Source organism: Esox lucius, chromosome 21 (genome assembly GCF_011004845.1).
Source record: "Esox lucius isolate fEsoLuc1 chromosome 21, fEsoLuc1.pri, whole genome shotgun sequence".
NCBI lineage: Eukaryota > Metazoa > Chordata > Actinopteri > Esociformes > Esocidae > Esox > Esox lucius.
In genome coordinates this window covers 10,907,704-10,927,558 of record NC_047589.1, presented here as the reverse complement: position 1 = coordinate 10,927,558, position 19,855 = coordinate 10,907,704, and positions in this window count along the sequence as shown.

Here is a 19,855-nt window from a genome sequence, read left to right as displayed (position 1 = left end):
TTGAGGGAGCAGCAAGATAACCAGAATGGCATCGGTTTGCTTTAGGAGGCGTGATGAAACGGGGTTAGGGTTCATGAAATCATGAAATTGGGGAGAAAGCAAGGTTAGGGTTTGAGAACACAAAACAGCTACAAAATCCCTGCGTTGGTTCACTTTGTGTTTTTTCACCTGATGGTTTGATATGTGATCAGCCTCAGGTCCTCTGGCGCTTGACTTTCAGTGTTCTAAAGGTCAAACCAAAATGTTTTGCTAAGGCTGCCTCCAGTCACTACAGCACTGGCATCTGGAACGCTGCTTCCAGTCACTACAGCACTGGCATCTGGAATGCTGCCTCCAGTCACTACAGCACTGGCATCTGGAATGCTGCCTCCAGTCACTACAGCACTGGGATCTGGAATGCTGCCTCCAGTCACTACGGCACTGGCATCTGGAATGCTGCCTCCAGTCACTACGGCACTGGCATCTGGAATGCTGCCTCCAGTCACTACAGCACTGGCATCTGGAACGCTGCTTCCAGTCACTACAGCACTGGCATCTGGAATGCTGCCTCCAGTCACTACAGCACTGGCATCTGGAATGCTGCCTCCAGTCACTACAGCACTGGCATCTGGAATGCTGCCTTCAGTCAGTACAGCACTGCCCTCTGGAACGGGCTGTTGGAAGACCTTAGGGGGTGCAGTAACTGTATACATTGAGCGAGGTCTTAAGATGTGTGTGGGCAGGGGATTAATATTGTAAATAAAGACACTGTGTGAACTTCAATGAATCCCAGCCTGCGTGTTCGTCTAAAGGCACATTATGTGTCATTCGATCTTTTTGTACGGCGACGAGCAATGGTTTATCTCAGTGTCTAAGACTGTAGAAGTTGGTCTGGCTCATGCTGAATGATAAATGACTGGGAAACGGAAGCTGGAGAGAGAATGGGAGAGCATTTAGAGAGTGAGTATGGAACAGAGGTATATTGAAGCAAGTAGTGAGATTAGGTTCAGGCTCATTATACTGTATATCCATTGGACGTCAATGGTCAATACACGTTCTAGTCAGATAGACATATACCACATGTATGCTCACATATATAATTTGTTGTGATGGTTAATGTGCGTCTAATTGGACAGCCAGCTCAGTGACTTCGTTAAGACTGACTCTGGAAATGTACACTAACTTAGTCCAAACATTGAGCCCAGCTAGTAAAGAGGCATCCTCTCTGTATTTTGTGGAATTATAAAAAACAACTCACTTTGCCAACGGCATTTGCTATCTTTAGGTTACAGCATGTTTATATGTTCAGGGTGTCCTGGCCTGTTGACCATTTGTGTAAACTAGCCTTGATTATATTTTGCAGTCAGTGCGTGGCTAATGCCGGTTAGGACACCTGACCTTATTTCACATTGTGTTTTCAGTCTCCCACTCCGCTTAAAATGTGAGAGGCATGTCTAATGCATGTCTGGCTGGCCGTTTCACGCTGAAGAGACCCCATCCCAAGTGGAAAAAAAAAAACATCTTCATGAATGTTTCTCAGCATGTTTATTTATAAGCAGTCTTCAGTGTACTGTACTGCTCGGGCAGGGGCGTGGTGTTGTGGTTTGGGAGACCACACTCGTTTGCCAGGAAGTCTGTATTTGAAGTCCCAAAGGTATTCGTTGGTAAATATGCAACTGTCTTCAAAAACATTAGTCACACTGGACGGATTGGTATATCGCCTCGACACAAAATCGTTTGTTCATTTTATTAGTTGTAAAAATGTTGTACGAATCTCTGCCTGCGGTGACAGGAGCCGTTAACGCCATATAAGGAAAATAGGTAGAGGAGGCAAATGCTCTGTTCAGGAGTGGTGTTGGACGTTTGGTACTACAATGAACATTCACACAAGGACAGCAGGAACTGAGGCAAATGCTAACAGAGGGGGAAAGAAGAGAGACAGATGTCATTATGAACCATTTATCCAACTGGCTAAATCTCTGACCTTTCAGTGTGGAATGACTCCACTTCATAGTAGACGCAGGGAAACGTTAAAGGCTCGCTGGGGTGGCCAGCACAGCCTTGACGCTAGCATAGCCTCACTGTTTCCAAGCGGAGGACTGAGGCAGACAGAGGAGAGGCAGCGGGCCAGGGCAAGAGGGAACGGGTGAGGGAGAGGGAGGCAACACTCTGCGGTACAGCTGTGTGTGCCGGCGTACGGAACCCAGACAGCTTTAAAAACTGTTTCCAAGAGCTGGTGGCTCCATGACAAGCTTCTTCCACAAACACACACATATACACACGTACACACATACAAACATGCACACACAATCAAGGGATTTCTACGCCCCATATGCTTCCTTATGGTAATAAACTGTTCTCTGTTTCGATATGCATGTGTGAGTGCACGTGTGAGGATAGACCAGTTATGTGGTTGTGTGTGTGTGTGTGCGCGCGCGCGCGAATGCGCATGAGCGAGCATTTGTTCATTTGTGCGTGTGTGAGTTCCATCAAATGTATCCCTTAAGGTGAAGTTCCACCCTTTGACTCAAATGTTATTGGGGAAAAAAGCAACCATCATAACTGTTTTCCATTCACCATGCGTAACTCAAACCAACAAAAGGCCCACGCACACACCGTCTCGCACACTCATACGCCGTCCGTCTGAGAAAGGCACAGACCAGCCAGAAGAATGACCTCGCCAAGGACATTTCCTGCCACCCCCCCAAAAACCTCAGCTTTCACCTCCCTAAACTCACACTGATTGAAAACCTGGACTCTGAGGTCCCCCGCCAATCCTTCCCCCACTCCCACATCTATAGTGTTGGCAGCTCTTGCCCCTCTCAGCCAGAACAAACAAATCAAAAGTCCCAGACTCATGACAAAGGGCAGGGCTGATTCAAGTAGCCTATGGCCTATGTGATTCAGGGGCCCACCCATCACTCTTGCTGCTTCTCCAGTCACTGAGTCAGGATACGATCAGAACTGGGAAAATACGTAGCTCCCTTCTCTGAGTAAGAGCGGTAGACAGATGGTCAGAATGGACACTGACCGTGCTGCATGTTCAAGCACATTAAAACAGCCGGTACAATATTAGTAACGTGTTTCTCACTTGGATGTGCCTGTGACTTTAACTGTTGCTATGTTAAGTGCTTCGAGAAAGTTCCCCCTGCCTTTAACTGGAAGGCTTGACGTGCAAGATGAAAATATTTGGCCAGTAATGTTGGAAGAGTAGATGAAGTGTTTGTTTAATGTGGAGAGTGCTCCTATTCTCTTTAAAATTGCGTAAATATAAATATTTAATATAAAGGATTCTAGTTTCATTGATAACAGGCTTTTTCGCTCTTCCAAATATTGCCTTGTTCCAAATGATTTTAGTTGTAAACTATGTTTTTTGCTCGGCCTCTGGGGGTAATTGGTTAAAGATGCATTGCAGGATCTTAAGCGAACCAAATTTGTATGATTTGACAAATGGTTTTGGTAACACATCATATGTACTGCAAAAAGAAACACTACAGTTTATCACCTGTCGTATCAAGTCATAATAAATGGGTAATGTGATACACAATCGGATGACATATAACACAAAAAGGTGCTTGTTAAGTCTTACGAGCACCACTTTCACAACTGGAAAAGCTGCAATAAGCAGCCGACGGGGGGGCAATAAATAGAATAAATAAAAACATTTGTTTGTTTGATTTACTAATGACTGCCGGGATAGATTATTTCCTGCTTCTATTATTCTGGCCATAGGGGGTGGCATTATTCTCTTCATTATCACACCAACAAGAGCTGTATCATAAGCAAAAGTTTAGGTTCCAGTCTAGATGTCAACTGTAGCAGTTGTCTGTTGGAACTATATAATGTACAGTGGGGAGAACAAGTATTTAATACACTGCTGATTTTGCAGGTTTTCCCACTTACAAAGCATGTAAAAGTCTGTTATTTTTATCATAGGTACTCTTCAACTGTGAGTGACGGAATCTAAAACAAAAATCCAGAAAATCACATTGTATGATTTTTAAGTAATTAATTTGCATTTTATTGCATGACATAAGTATTTGATACATCAGAAAAGCAGAACTTAACATTTGGTACAGAAACCTTTGTTTGCAGTTACAGAGATACGTTTCCTGTAGTTTCCTGTAGTTCTTGACAAGGTTTGCACACACTACAGCAGGGATTTTGGCCCACTCCTCCATACAGAATTTATGCTGTATTTAAAGTTCAAAGCAAATTCATTTGTTTTAAATAGCTAACCACATCAAAAGGTCTTCCACTGTGTTTTACAAGACAAAATAAAAGGGTATAGGCAAAATGTTCCTATCCAAATCAAGATATAACGTGACAAATGCTATATAAGGATTTAAAGACAATAATAGTAAAACCAATGTAACAAATTTCTCTGAAGTCTATGCTCTTTCTTTTTCTAAATGTTTTATGTGCGCTAAGCTAACAAATGGAATTGTTTTAAGGTGAAGTTACCATGGATCAGCTATTTGAAATGGAGATTTTGGACCTATGTAGACATTTCTGAACATTTTCTATGCTTTTTCCTCACATTAACTGTTGTATAACTAACTACTTGTAAAGCACTCGAGTTGTATTCATAAGAGTCAGAACACAGTCAAATAAACTTTGATGCTACAACAAATACACATGATGCTAATGATAGCAGATTTGAATTATGTCAGGTGAAAAGATTAGATTAAGGCAGATTTAATAACCATTGCTAAAATGTTTTGATGGGAAAATGTACATTTTTGACAGCCCACTCCAAAGGACAAGAACAATAGTGGCTAAACTTTTGGTACTGATTTTTGGGACAAATAAATTCCAGCTCCAAAGGTTAAGAATGGTATCCTTATACTTTATATGCAAATTGTAAAGGGACTTAAAATCTGCCATCACCGCTACCTTATACATAGCCAACTTCAGAAATTATTCAAAGGCATGTCACATTCCTATTATAACAACCTTTCCTAGATGTAAATTTAACTCATGTGCCATAGTCCTGTACTGTATGTCTAAAGCTAGATCAACTGAACCTTCAATGTTAAACATTTTCATCAACTTCAGTAAACTGATCCATGTCCCTTGAAGACCTAATTAGAACCATGTAATTTACTGATACAAATTAATAGATTTCTTTACATCTGTCAGATTTGACAAGCTTTTCATCCATTCTCTCATGAAGGTTGCAATGTAGTCTCAGGAATACGAAGAGTATTTCACGAAAATCCATGGCACCTGATTTCGTATGACATGTGACGTTACGTTAGGTTAAATTACAATACGCCACCAAAACGTATGATACATAACCAAATTATTAAAACCTAACATCAAAACGTAAAATAACACAAGAACGGCAGACAAACGTATGATATTTACAAACGCTATGAAAACGTATAAATAATGACAAATGTTTAACAATATGTCTGACCTGTGTTTCAAACTGGCAACATACAGATAAGAAGGCAGTCACCCTACCCACTGCCCCACACTGGATATGTAGATTTAGGATGAGTAACAGCAGCACCAAGGTCGCTAGAATAGTTAGGTTTACATTATGCATCACAGCACTGGGGTTAAGGTTAGGGTTAAGGTTTCTCACTGGAACAGTGGGTAGCACACCTGTCTGGGATGTGGAAGGTTGCTGTTTTGACACATGGTTTTCTGTTTTTTTTCTCCATTCTGACTCTAACGTTGTTTTACTGTAATATATCTTAGGAAATCCCCTGGCTAAAATGTACATAAAATAGTGTGTGTAATCCTTCTGAGACCAGGTTGGGCTGATACATGTACATTGGGAACGAGAGCGGCTGTGTTCCATGCAGTTTTATGCAGGAGATTTCATTTTAAGTCTTAAGCTTGCCGATCGATCCAGGAAAGCATAAAGAAGGCGAAATGTAATGAAAGAGAATAAAGGTTTTTATCTGACATTTGGCAAAGCCTCAGCCATGAAAGATAGTGTCACCCCCGCCCACGCCCCCAACCCCCCAGAGTCAGGAGTAAAAAAGGTTTTTGACGTGTCCCATCTGTCATCGCTTTGTCTAGCCTGATTCCTCTATCAGTGGTGCCATGTCGTGGCGATGAGGGGGGTGTGTGGGGTGAATGGGGGAGTGAGGAAGAGTCTCATAGCTCGCATGCAGTCGGTATTCTGTCAGTGAATCAGCCCTGATCTCCGCGGAGGAAAGCAGCAACTGTGACGCAGGGACTGAATCCCTGACCATCTCTCTCACCCAGGGGGCATTGCTAGCCACCTCACCCCGTATGACTCACTGGGGTACAGGTATGAAACCATGGAACCAGCCTCACACCTCCCGCCTCTGATCCTTCCCATTGTTTGAACCGGCCATTCAACATTGTGCCAAGAATCCAGATTTCTCAGCGCTTGCTTCGTTTCATCCTCCTTCACTCTAATTGAAACAATCCAGGAAGTACTGCGTTGGTTCCAGCTGCAGCAAGTAATTGATTCCAGCCCCTCGCTGTCACTTTTTTCCTGTGGGTCCTGTTCAGACCCTGAGTTGCAAATCCCTGTTTCCTTATGAACAAGTTGACTTTTCGTCCTTTGTGTGAAGTGGTTCATGCGATGCGCTGCTTAGTGAACTATCTGATCACTCCCGTAACTCACACCCCCAGCCAGTAGAGCTAAGCCTGGCCTCCTCTCACAAAGTTCAACTAGATTTCTACCCAACTGTCAGCAGGGGAGGCTGGAAGCTGCGGGTAATTTCAGTCCTGTTGATTCAAAGCCGAGGTTGATCATCAGGCCAAATCTGAAACTGATTTAGTGAACAAGTTGTGTACTAATCTTTGTGAGGCAAAAATATGGTCTTTAAACTGTTGCCTTTGATTCTATACAGATTGTTTTTTGTAAAAGTTGTGCTGCGGTTTGGTTTGCCTCAAAATGTGTTGCCATGTGCAAACAAATTCAACATAAATGTATGTACTTTAGATTGTAATTTCTCAGTTTTAGCTCAAAATGATTTTGCCCACGAGTGAGGTGGGGAGGTGTGTCCCTTGAAGTCCAATGAATTCATTTCTGGACAGTATTTCTAGATGTTTAACTCTCAGCACCTCCAGAGCTGAAGGATTCAACTTTAATGCACACACATAAATATTCACAGCCCCATGGAAACAAGGTAAGCCTGTTCTATAATAGATCGTTTTAGCGTGGGAGAGGAGTGTTAACAAAGAAAGCAACGTACAAAACGTGAGGAATTTAACAAGTGTATTTCTTGTTGTGAATGAATTATGAAACTCCAAATCCCATTCCACATTTATAATCTCACATTTTGAACTTCATTATAATGGACAGTATTAAACCAAGTGCATTCCCTTCACTCCCAAAGCATCCCAAATTGCCCCAGAAAGGCGTGTCTTATGTCTAGACTGCCACTTAAAAACTGTATTTCTTTTAATGCAAAACACTTCTTCTGGCAATGAGAGAAATATGCTCTGCTTTTCTGTAAAGCCATTAGAGTTTTTAGGATCACTTATGAAATTATTCATCACCAGTAGTAAAAAAAGAGAAAAAAAACTACATTATTTTTCACTTTCCTTCCAGCAGTTCTATATTAGCTTCAACTTGGGACTCGTGTTTATCCGATGACTTCTCGTGAGTTGGGCTGTGGATCTCTGCAGACCTGAATTGAAAATGTACAGGATGTTTTCTTAACTCTTGCGAGCATCTACAGCTCAAAGCTTCGGGAAAAACGTTAACTTAAGTGTAAGAGGGGACGTCTCGTGACTCTGAGAAGTGTCCCACAAACATCAAGCACATCCCGATGTCACAACAACATATCACATCAATTTGCAGCAACATATTTTCTTTCATCAAAAAGAAATCCTTGATCTAAAAAAGCACATGTCGTTGGCTTTCCCATTAGACTGATGTTTTGGTTCATTTCAGCTGAGCAAGGCAGCTCCTTAATGTGACAGTTCCAGCCTCACTCAGTGCTCCGTCGCTGAAAGGTTAGACAGGCTGCAGCCCTTGTTGATTTTCTCTGGTTGCGCACAATTGGCTGCGTGTGGTTGGCGAGAGCTCAAGGGTTAGGGTGGGTGAATGAATTCATTGGGACAGAGCACAAACACGGCACGTTCCCTGGGTCCCACGCAGGTTCATCCCCCTTGGCTGCTCGCAGACAAACAGTAGCACCGCCCTTACCAAAGGCCCAAGTTGATTGACCACAAAGAAACCAACACCTCATGTCCAGTAACTTTGATTTGAGTCCTGTCTCAGCTCCATAGTTGTTTCTCCAATCTAGCGGGTTTAGCTAGCTGTGAGTCATCATGAAATATGTCAACTAGCCAATCCCCAGGCAATTTCTGTAAACTTTTTTTCACTTAGCGTTATGAATGGAATGTAAATATAAAACATTTCATCTGCCGTCATCCACTAAACATTCAAAGAAAAGAAAAAAGAAAACATTGAAAGGAAGCCATTCATTCAAATAATTGAAGCTGGACAGTACAATTGAAGCAAGTGTTTGGTGTTAATGAAGCAGGTGTGGCGAACGTTTGTTTTGAGATGCTAAGACTTTTCTTATCTTTGTGATCTTTGATGGCAGACTCAGAGATCCTAGTGGTCCTAATTCTACGGGCAGAGTATATTCATGGAACTGCATCTAGGCAATAGAATAAATGTTACGTTATAATTGAAGCTATTACTACAATGTCACAATACATGGCACACAGACGCTGAAATGGATTCTGAAGCAAAATAAACGGAGTAATGCTCGACTATGGTGTTGCACCAGAAAAATAGGAAGTAGCCTATAAACTGATCATAAACCTAATTTAACAACGTTTGTGTGGGTTGCATTAAAAACACATTTCCGGGATCAGTGTTTTAATCTGTAAAATACTGTGGTGTGGTTAGATGCATCTGAGTTTTAAAAAAATTATGTGGAGTTTCCACTTTAAATTTGCTGCTGATTGTAAAAATAAATAAAAAAAGTCTGAGGTCTTAAGAGAACCAGTGATAAAGAATAAGTTGTCGCTAAGAGAAAACACACAATGATATGTATTACACTTCGAGATCAGTCATCTTGTATGACACCAGCAATGCCGCTATGTACTGTATGAGTCATTTATGCCAGGAAAAAAAAACAATCTATATGTATTTCCGTGTGGCATCTTTCAGATAAACACTTTCATGAAATAAAAAAAAAAGCAGAACTCTTCCAAGTAATATCTGTACATGGGTTTTTGCCAAGGTTCTTCCTGGAACCCTTTGTAAATAATTTTACCAAGAATTCTTTAACCTTGGAACAATTATTCTAAGAACCAGCCCCGTGGCTAAACAGTGGTTCCTTCTCTTGTAAATTCCAAGCTTCTCATCTCCAACCTGGGAAAACATCATTCCTCTATTACCACCATCCTTAATGTTCCTCTTCTGACCAAGTCAGATCCTCCTTTCCATCATCTCAGGGCTTGGCATTGCCTCCTACTTAGTGGGTTGCTTCTACAAGGTGGAGGATCTACAATATGTCTGCACCGTATGCTCTCAATACTGGTGGCCCCAATGCCTGGTTCTAGGCCATGTCCTCTCATGTTCATACAAAAAATAACATAGTTCCATCATATCCCCTTTTGGCATGGGAATGACATTCAACTACTTTCCTCAAATATATTTCTCATTCCCTCCTTCAGACACCATGGTGGCGACAAACACACTGTATCTGCACGCCTAGCCAATATCTCGACTTGAATGTCACCCAAGCATCACAAGCTCAACCTCAACTCAATGGAGTAGCTTTTCCTCCTGGACCTCCAAGACCTCTCCAACCCACAACGAGTTCAAAGAACCAGTTTGAAATGTACAGAGGCCTATGTCAATTACAACCATTTGGGTCAATTTCACAGAATTACTAAGCTATATTAATACTAGAGTACGGTTCTCTGAAATAATACGTAAATGAGCGTATCATAAAGTGACAACGATTGTAGCAACATGTGATCGACAATTTGAATATTGTTATAAAATCAAGCCCTCCAAGCACTTCAACTTTAAAAAAGATTGGGTAAAACTGCTTTCATATTTGAACTTCTACACATTTGTAGTCCGTGCTTTCTCTTGTGTATACTTTTTTATTTACATATGAATATGAGTTTTCTTAATACAGTATTGTGCCATTCACCTCCATTAACCCAGGACTGTGCCATTTACTTTGCCCAAACAATACACCCTGCCTAGTTCAGTGCAGTATGTACCATGTTTAATGCAGCCTATTGCTTCTGAGTGATAGTAGATGGTATATATATTGATGAAGGAGAATGTGTGGGAACAAAGATCTTCAGGCTTTTCCCTGTGTGCTTTATAGTTTCAAGTACTCTGCATCTGAAATCTCATTGAAACTTCAAATTAAATTGTATAACATTTTTATGCTATTGATTCTCTACTTAGGATGAAAACCAACAAATACAGTAAGAGGATAATATAATTACTTATTTACATTTATTTATTTCTAAAAACAACAATATACTGTGCGGTCAGAAAGAAAACGTTGCCCACGCCATAGTTTAGATATTTATTTACAAAATTTCCGACTGCCAGCCGCCTTCATCTTCGTGTCTAATCCGACATTCTAACAATACAGTAGAACAGTATAACAATATTAGTGGTCTTTGCGGCATTTCTTCTTTGGCTTACACTGGAGAGCTTTCTTGGGTGCCTAAGGAGAGGAAACAAGATATTTGAATAAGAAGTTAGACCATGTTACCATTATAGTAATGCTTGTGTATTTATTATTTGTAGTTCAGAAAATGTCCTTGACTTTCTGTTCTCTTTATATATAGCTACAGCATACCTTTAAAGGTCTTCTGAGGGCAATCTTACGAAGACACAAGGTCCCGAACAGGCATGCGCCAAGTGCAAAACTCCAGGAAGCTTTCCACCCACTGTCTTCCCTCCATGCCAGTGGTTCCTGGGCCAGTGGCTCCCAGGTCAGAGGCTGCAGGGTAAATGTTTTCGTGTCCATTGGTCCCTGGGCCAGAGGGTTCCATTTTTAGAAGTTCTTGGACCATTGGTCCCTGGGTCAGTGGTTCCTGGGTCATCTGGGTCAGTTGTTCCTGGGTGGCCTGGGTCAGTGGTTCCTGGGTGGCCTGGGTCAGGGGTTCCTGGGTCATCTGGGTCAGTTGTTCCTGGGTGGCCTGGGTCAGTTGTTCCTGGGTGGCCTGGGTCAGTGGTTCCTGGGTGGCCTGGGTCAGTGGTTCCTGGGTGGCCTGGATCAGGGGTTCCTGGGTGGCATGGATCAGGGGTTCCTGGGTCACCGGTCCCTGGGTTAGTGTTCCCTGGGTCAGTGGTTCCTGGGTGGCCTGGGTCAGTTGTTCCTGGGTGGCCTGGGTCAGGGGTTCCTGGGTGGCCTGGGTCAGTGGTTCCTGGGTGGCCTGGGTCAGGGGTTCCTGGGTGGCCTGGGTCAGTGGTTCCTGGGTGGCCTGGGTCAGTTGTTCCTGGGTGGCCTGGGTCAGGGGTTCCTGGGTGGCCTGGGTCAGTGGTTCCTGGGTGGCCTGGGTCAGTTGTTCCTGGGTGGCCTGGGTCAGTGGTTCCTGGGTGGCCTGGGTCAGGGGTTCCTGGGTCATCTGGGTCAGTTGTTCCTGGGTGGCCTGGGTCAGTTGTTCCTGGGTGGCCTGGGTCAGTGGTTCCTGGGTGGCCTGGGTCAGTGGTTCCTGGGTGGCCTGGATCAGGGGTTCCTGGGTGGCATGGATCAGGGGTTCCTGGGTCACCGGTCCCTGGGTTAGTGTTCCCTGGGTCAGTGGTTCCTGGGTGGCCTGGGTCAGTTGTTCCTGGGTGGCCTGGGTCAGGGGTTCCTGGGTGGCCTGGGTCAGTGGTTCCTGGGTGGCCTGGGTCAGGGGTTCCTGGGTGGCCTGGGTCAGTGGTTCCTGGGTGGCCTGGGTCAGTTGTTCCTGGGTGGCCTGGGTCAGGGGTTCCTGGGTGGCCTGGGTCAGTGGTTCCTGGGTGGCCTGGGTCAGTTGTTCCTGGGTGGCCTGGGTCAGTGGTTCCTGGGTGGCCTGGGTCAGTGGTTCCTGGGTGGCCTGGGTCAGGGGTTCCTGGGTGGCATGGATCAGGGGTTCCTGGGTCACCGGTCCCTGGGTTAGTGTTCCCTGGGTCAGTGGTTCCTGAGCCAGATGTTTCTCGGTCAGTTCTGACTTAAGAAGATTAACTGCTTTCATTATGTAAGCTAATTGGGATCCTAATCTAAAATCTTCTTCTTTGGTAGGTTTCTGTTTGTTTGTGGGAAACCATTCTTGAATAATTATTGATTCATTTACTACCAAAAGCTCCCTGGTTCTCTTGTGGTGGGGCTTTATTCCATTAGTCTGGGCTATCAGTCTTTTTGAAAAACTATCCAGCACAGAGATTTTGTTCTCCTGGAGATTTTGTTCGCCAGATCCCAGAACCAAATGTAATACCAGTTCATTGATGGGGCCTGAGACAGTCTACCAGCTGGGGGATGAATCAAGGCCACCTTGGTTCTCACTTGTTGGGTGTTATTCATCCCACTCAGCCAATAAGGCCTGGTCTGTGGATGGACCACACCGAGTGTTGGGACAGGTTCCTGCTGGCCCTCAATGTGTGTTGGTAGTGATTCCTGCTGGACCAGTCTGGATGTTGGGTGTGGATCCTGGACCACACTAGGTGTTGGTAGAGGCTCCTGCTGGACCACACTAGGTGTTGGTAGAGGCTCCTGCTGGACCACACTAGGTGTTGGTAGAGATTCCTGGATCACAGAGGGGAATGAGAGAGGTTCTTGATGGACCACTCTGAGTGTTGAGAGAGGTTCCTGGTCGGCAGCAACTGGGGTCGGCAGAGGTTCCTGGGCACCAATTAGATATTTTTCATGGGCCTCTCTGGTCCTAAGGCGTTCCAGGGAGGAAGCAGTTGTCATAACTAAAGTAGCAACAAATTCGAATAGAGAAAGTTAATAATAAACACACACTCTGAAGATAGTTCAGTTCTGAGGCATTTTGCTGCCAGGCTTCTTTATTGTCATGTATAATGGAATGTTTGTTTATGAAGTCACAAATGGCCCATCATCATGTGACCTTGAATGGTGAGATTTAGAATTCTCACCATTCAAGTCCAAATCTATGTTAAGGAGATTGAATGATGGGTGTCAAATCATGGATCTAAATTAATGCAAATGAATTTAGCTTGTACATTTTATTTTCATACTGTTTTGTCTTCAAGACATTGTCACATAATATGAAGCCTTGTTAACTCCCCCAAAGAGCACAGTCTGGAATAAATAAATCAGTGATTTATTTCGATTAGACGTCTGATTTGACCTCTGATGCTTTATGAATACAAACCCAGAACTACTTTAATTATTTGTGTAATCTTACTGGTATGTTTAATAGTAATAATATGAGGAGCTGGTAGAGTGATTGTCATAGAATCTCAGAGAGCTTAAATGGCAAAAAACACACAGCAGTATATCATGAGGTCAACTGATAAATAACGTCTCTGGATATAATGCAACTGGCTACAAAATATAGTACCTAGTTTTCCTCACTATAAGCCCCACTTCCTCAGCATTCCTATAATGCCCTATCTAATATTCCTCTCATGCTTCAGGTGAAAGAAGCACGGCCGTCGCCAGGAATCCTGGGCCCCTTGAAAAGATATATGCCTGGGCCCCCTCACTTGTAGACGACATTGAGATACAAGAACTGTCGCATCTGACACCTGTCATCATAATATTCTCAAAGTTGCATTGGTCTATTTTGTTACTCACACTTTCGCATTCAATGAACAGTTGGAACGCTACCCGTCTGCCTGCTTTACATGGCGAGCCACAGCCATGTGACTCACTTTCTGCAGAAGTCATCTATTTACTATACATTCTCATTGTCATGACAAAAATAATGTTGCTTTAAAGAAAGCAGCGAGGCAGAATGCAAAGCTGGAAGCAAAAGAGGGACCCAAGGAGGAAGCAAGCAGAGAGAGTTATCAGTCAGCTAGCAGGGTATCAAATCCCTGAGCCAGAAAGGTGAAAAAGTTTGTTCTGCCCCCAAGCAAGGCAGTTTACCCTCATTGCTCATCATTCGGATTCAAGCAGTGGCTAGAAATCTTATCTTATTCTCCTTTAGAGCTTTGTCTTCTTTCAATTAGCCCATTGATTTTCAGTTTACTTTTTTACCACAACACACCACATACAGGTGATGCACGTTTTCTTGGATTTAGGATATTAAACAATTGAAACATTTACCTCTTTCCCGACCCTAGTTGTTAAGGTACCAAAAATTAAGCACAAGAGAAAACGGGGCTGCAGAGGAGGTCTCTTGGTGAGATTATGGCTTACAGAGTGCACATCACGACTTCTCTCCATCTTTTTTGGCAAATGCGCAGTCATTGGGAATAACATGGATGGGCTCCATTCCAGACTTCTAGACAAAGCTTTAATATTCTATGCTTTGTGAATCTTGGCTGACTGAGGATGTGACTATACATTGAGGGATTCTCCATGTTGTATTTACCAAAATCCTGGTTGCCTCAGCCGAAAGACTCACACTCGTCTGAAGGTGGATATTCCAGTAAGACTATAAGCACAAGTACGCAGCAAAATCAACATTTGAACATCAAAGACAAAATCATAATTTGCGACAAAATATAAAAAACCTTCCAGAAAAAGACTCAGAGTTGTTATTGAGGAGGTATGAACTCTGGATCACCCTAGGCCACAAATGGATTTCCTTGTTAAACAACATTGTTTGCTATCTGACCGGTTGTATTATAATAAAATGTATCATTATATTTACAATAGTTCAGTATTGATAAATATTTATATTATGCACTCATTTATGGAATCATCATATTTTTTCAGTGGTGTCAACGGCTTCAACCACACTTTATCGTTCCTCATCTAAATTCCCCTAAATATTATGCAAGACAGAGAAAACTGGAAGAAACATCCTCCAAGTGTAAACTTGCTAAGCTGGTCCTTGAAACAGACACCAAAGGACTTAAGAGACTGTTACGGATCCTCATGCTTTGCATTTTATTGTTCTTTAAAAAAGTTTAATAATGTTTTCATTCCCCTCTTTTCCAAAATAAGCAACGCTGGCACTTCCAGCCTGTCTAGCGTGAACTGTGAATGGGGCACAGCACTCTCCGGACAAGGAGATTATAAACCTGTGCTCCACGTTTAGGAAATGAGCGAGAGCCCGAGAGAGCAGAGATGATACCCGTTTTTGCAATATGGACGGTGTCAGAGGAGGCAAATGAGGTGCAAAGATGACTTAGTAATCCAACATTTCCATCTCAATGTTTCCACATTGGGCTCATGAGAGCGGGACAGTGTCAATCTTAGCTTTGGAAGAGGTCCAGACTCCACTTCCTCTATAATGGTTAGGGAGCTGGTGGTCTGTGGCCGTCTCTGACACGCTTCAATAACTACTAATACCCCAGCAATGGACATTAGAATAGAGACTGCCCTCGATGTTGAACCAATGCTCTTAATGAGAAAATATGGACGTTTCGGCAGACTCTTTTCAATTCAATAGCACCCCCAGAGGCAATGTTCCACACAGACCATAAAAATCCACCCTCAAATCTACCTTCAAATAAAATAATTTACAGGGAGGCTAGAGGGTTTTCAATGAAATGTCGCATGACCTGTTTTGAACCATAACGTCAATTAAACATGAGTATCACCTTTTCAAACACATTTAGTACCCTTGCTTCCTGTCGCACATCTCCTTACCGTCAGTGTATTCAAATATTTTGAGGAATAATTATATCTATCGAGAATTTCAGTAGGAAACACAATTGGACCCAAATGAGCCCACGGGTAAAGTGGTTTAATGCAGCCATAAAAAAAAAAAACAGTCTCACTTTTCTGGCCCTTAGGCCACAGACGCACAGCCTCGCGTCTGTTCTCACTGTTGTGTGTCAGCCCTTAAGCACAGCATTGCACATTTCAAAGCCCAGTCTTTGATGAGGTTTCCAGATCAAACAAGCAGAAGTAAGGAACAGCAGTGCCGCTCAGGGTTTTCACTTTGACTCTTTGAGCCGTAAAAGCGGAAAGTTCACTTAGTAAACACAAAATAGAAACAGACAGCCCTTACATGAAAGAATGACATCACTGGCCAAGAAGGTGTCCTTCATTTTAATGATGCCAATATAAGGATTTGTCACAAAGGAAAACGTGAAGGCTACGCACGCATTTCCGGGCACCTTTAAAACCAGTGATTAGTCAGCACTGCCACTGAGCATATAGCTACTACTAATCCAGCTAAGCTGATCTTATTGTCCAAGCTTGAAATAGGGTTGCAATAGGGCTGCATGTAGGTGTGTTTTTGAGTGTGAGCATGTGGGTTTTTGTATATGGGCACACACGCTGGTACCTGTGTGTTTGTACGTGTTTCTGACTTAACTATATAAAAATACTCCCACATTGGAGTTCAGTCAGAAAATGTGGACTAATTGGGAAATGTTTCCTGTCCCCATTGTGAGAAAAATATTTGTATACTTTGTGTTTTGGAAAACATTACAATAGAGGTTACAGTTAGGCATTAGGGCTAGGTTAAGTTTAGACATAAATGTTATGTTACTGGGGTAAAGGTTCACGTTAGGATTAGTAAAAATATGATTTTCTTTAAGGAAACTAACTTTGATGTCCCCATTTAGATGGCTATGTAAATGCATGGATTTCAAATTATTTTTTAACTTAGGGGTAAAGTAAGGAAAATGTGACCTTGACCTTCATTAAGTTTTGAGGTTCAGTTTTGGGGTTCATGGTCAAGGAAAATAAGATTTGGAATTGGAATAACTGGGTCCAAACAACAACGGAGATTCCTAAAATGTCTGCATGTGTGTGCATGTGTTAGGGGGCCATAATACAACCACAGTAAATATACAAGCAGAGCACATAACAAGATGATTCCTGAATCATAGGTTTTTGGGTGGGCTCATTTTATGAAGCATATCCTGACCCCTGGGGTTTAACAGACAAATGCTTTGGATGTTAACATCTGGTAGATACTAAATAAAATGCAAGCGCACACACTTACTGAAGCAGGTGATGGTATACTGCAAAAACCTGATGGTTCACATCATGCAAAGCCAACTGTCCACTACTACAAATAATCTCTGTCTACACAAAATCACAGTACAGGCCACCATGGGCCCTAATAATTCTAGATTAAGTAAATTACAGTTAGAGCATGAAAACTATTTTGTTTATTTATTTTCATTTTAGTGAAGTGGCTTATGAAACTCCTATATAAATGAACTAGAAGATAGGACCACTACACCGGTCAGCCATAACATTATGACCACCTGCCTAATATTGTGTAGGTCTCCCTTTTTTCACCAAAACAGCCCTGACCTGTAGAGGCATGGACTCCACTAGACCTCTGAGGGTGTGCTTTGGTATCTGGCACCAAGAAGTTAGCAGCAGACGTAAAGAGGCCAATGCCAACAGGGAATACCGTTGCCATGAAAGGGTGCACATGGTCTGCAACAATGCTTAGGTAGGTGGTATGTGTCAAAGTAACATCCACATGAATGGCAGGACCCAAGGTTTCCCAGAAGAACATTGCCCAAAGCATCACACTGCCTCCGCCAGCTTGCCTCTTTCCAATAGTGCATCCTGGTACCATGTGTTCTCCAGGTAAGCGACGCACACGCACCCGGCCATTCACGTGATGTAAAAGGAAACGTGATTCATCAGACCAGCCCACCTTCTTCCATTGATCTGTGGTCCAGTTCTGATACTCATTGTAGGCGCCTTCGGCAGTGGACAGGGGACAGAAACACCCCACAAGCATCAGCACCCTGACTGGTCTGCAGCTACGCAGGTCCATATGCAACAAACTGCGATGCACTGTGTGTTCTGACACTTTTCCATCAGTACCAGCATTAACATTTTCAGCAATTTGAGTCTTTTGGATGGGACCACAAGGGCCAGCCTTCACTCCCCACATGCATCAATGAGCCTTGGCCACCCATGACCCTGTCACTGGTTTACTGCTTTTCCTTCCTTGGACCACTTTTGATAGGTACTGACCACTGCAGACCAGGAACACCCCACAAGGGCTGCAGTTTTGGGGATGTTCTGACCCAGTCATCTAGCCATCAATTTTGCCCTTGTCGAAGTCGCACAGATCCTTATGCTTGCACATTCTTCCTGCTTTTAACACATCAACTTTGAGGACAGAATGTTCACTTGCTGCCTAATATATCCCGCCCAATGACAGGTGCCATGATAACGAGATTGTCAGTGTTATTCACTTCACCTGTCAGTGGCCATTATGTTATGGCTGATCAGTGTATATTTAGATTAAATGTGTCTCACAAATTGTTTCACTAAAAATAATATGTAATGTTTTCTTGCTTAAACCAGAATATTTGATTGGTGGGGTAATGGTATAATTCATCTTCCCACCAAAACAATGTTTTCCAGACTAAAGTCATGGGTGAACCTAGAATATTGCTTTCCAGGTTGAAAGGTTGATACTAGAAAACATGGAAACCTTAGTTCAAACAATACCAAAGCGACCACCCGCATCTGTTTTTGTAGAAAGCTGAGGGATGGGCCTGGAGAAATTTAAAAACTCTATTTACTTTAGAAAAAATACAAACTTACAATGTTTTGGGAAAATATTCAGACCCTTTCATTATTTAAATATTTAGTTGTGTTGTATATATGTTTTACCATCAATCCAAAAACATATGAAATGTATAAGAACCTTTATTCATTACTTGTGCCTTAGGCAGTGATCACAGCTTCCAGTCTTCATGTGTAAGTCACCACCAGCTTTGCACATCTGTAGTTCGGCAGGTCCTCTCATTCTTCTTTGTAGATCCTCAAGCTGTCAGATTGGATGGGAAGCGCCAGTGAAATGCATTTATCAGGTTCAAGGATTTTCAAGTCAGAGGTTTGGCTGGACCACTCAAGGGCATTCAAAGACTTGTCTCAATGCCATTCCAGCAAATTAAATACACAATTATCATTGTGGGGAATTGTGTGTAGAGTCGTGTTTGGATGTCCTGAAAGGATTAGAGAGAGAAAATGAGATCCATATCAAGTCAATGATGTGTCAATGTATTTAATTCTTTCTGTGATTTAAACAACTTTTAAAAGCCTGGGTCCTACGAATGAAAGAATGCAGAGAATGTATTGTATACTGTTTTCTGTATGTTATATTGGGCTAATTTGTCAGTTTATTCGATATAAAGCATGGTTTAAAGGAAATATAGCCAATTCCTGTGCTTGCAAGTTTTGTATTTCTCACCTTACTGTATTTCACATATTCTTGCACAGACCACTGTAGTACATAGCACTGTAGCAACTGTAGCAGCACAAAACCGTAATGATCCGTGTATGATTCAAAGCTCATTTGTGCATCTTAAATTTGTTCAATTAGTCCTGTTGACTCCATTACATCATGTAAATAAATAAGTTATTTAGATTTAAGTGGAATCCCATCATCTGCCATTTCTGCTGGCAAGAAGATAGAGCCCCACAATGAGTTTTGGGAAACAGGTTAATTGTACTGGGATTAAGGGTACTGAAACTGCGGCCAAAGGGGAAATGAATGGCCTAAACTCATGTTAAAATTCCTCAGACTGAAGAAACTAGGCATTGGAATTCTGTGAAAATTAGGTCAGGAGACAGAGGATGGTTTGCTACATTAAAAGTAAGGAATCTCAGAAAATATTTATGATCATATCAAAGGGGAGTATGAGTGCATGGTTTAAAAAGCCTACACCACTGACATTCATTCAGGATTACGACAGAAAGGGAACATTTATTAAGGTGAAATCGTTTTTTTGGAAGATATTATGTTTTCCATTTATCTGTGACACTCATTTTTTGTGTAAGTTTTAGTGTAAGTGGTGAATGATTTTTGCATTTTCACAACACTATCTTAGTTGTATACAGTGCAT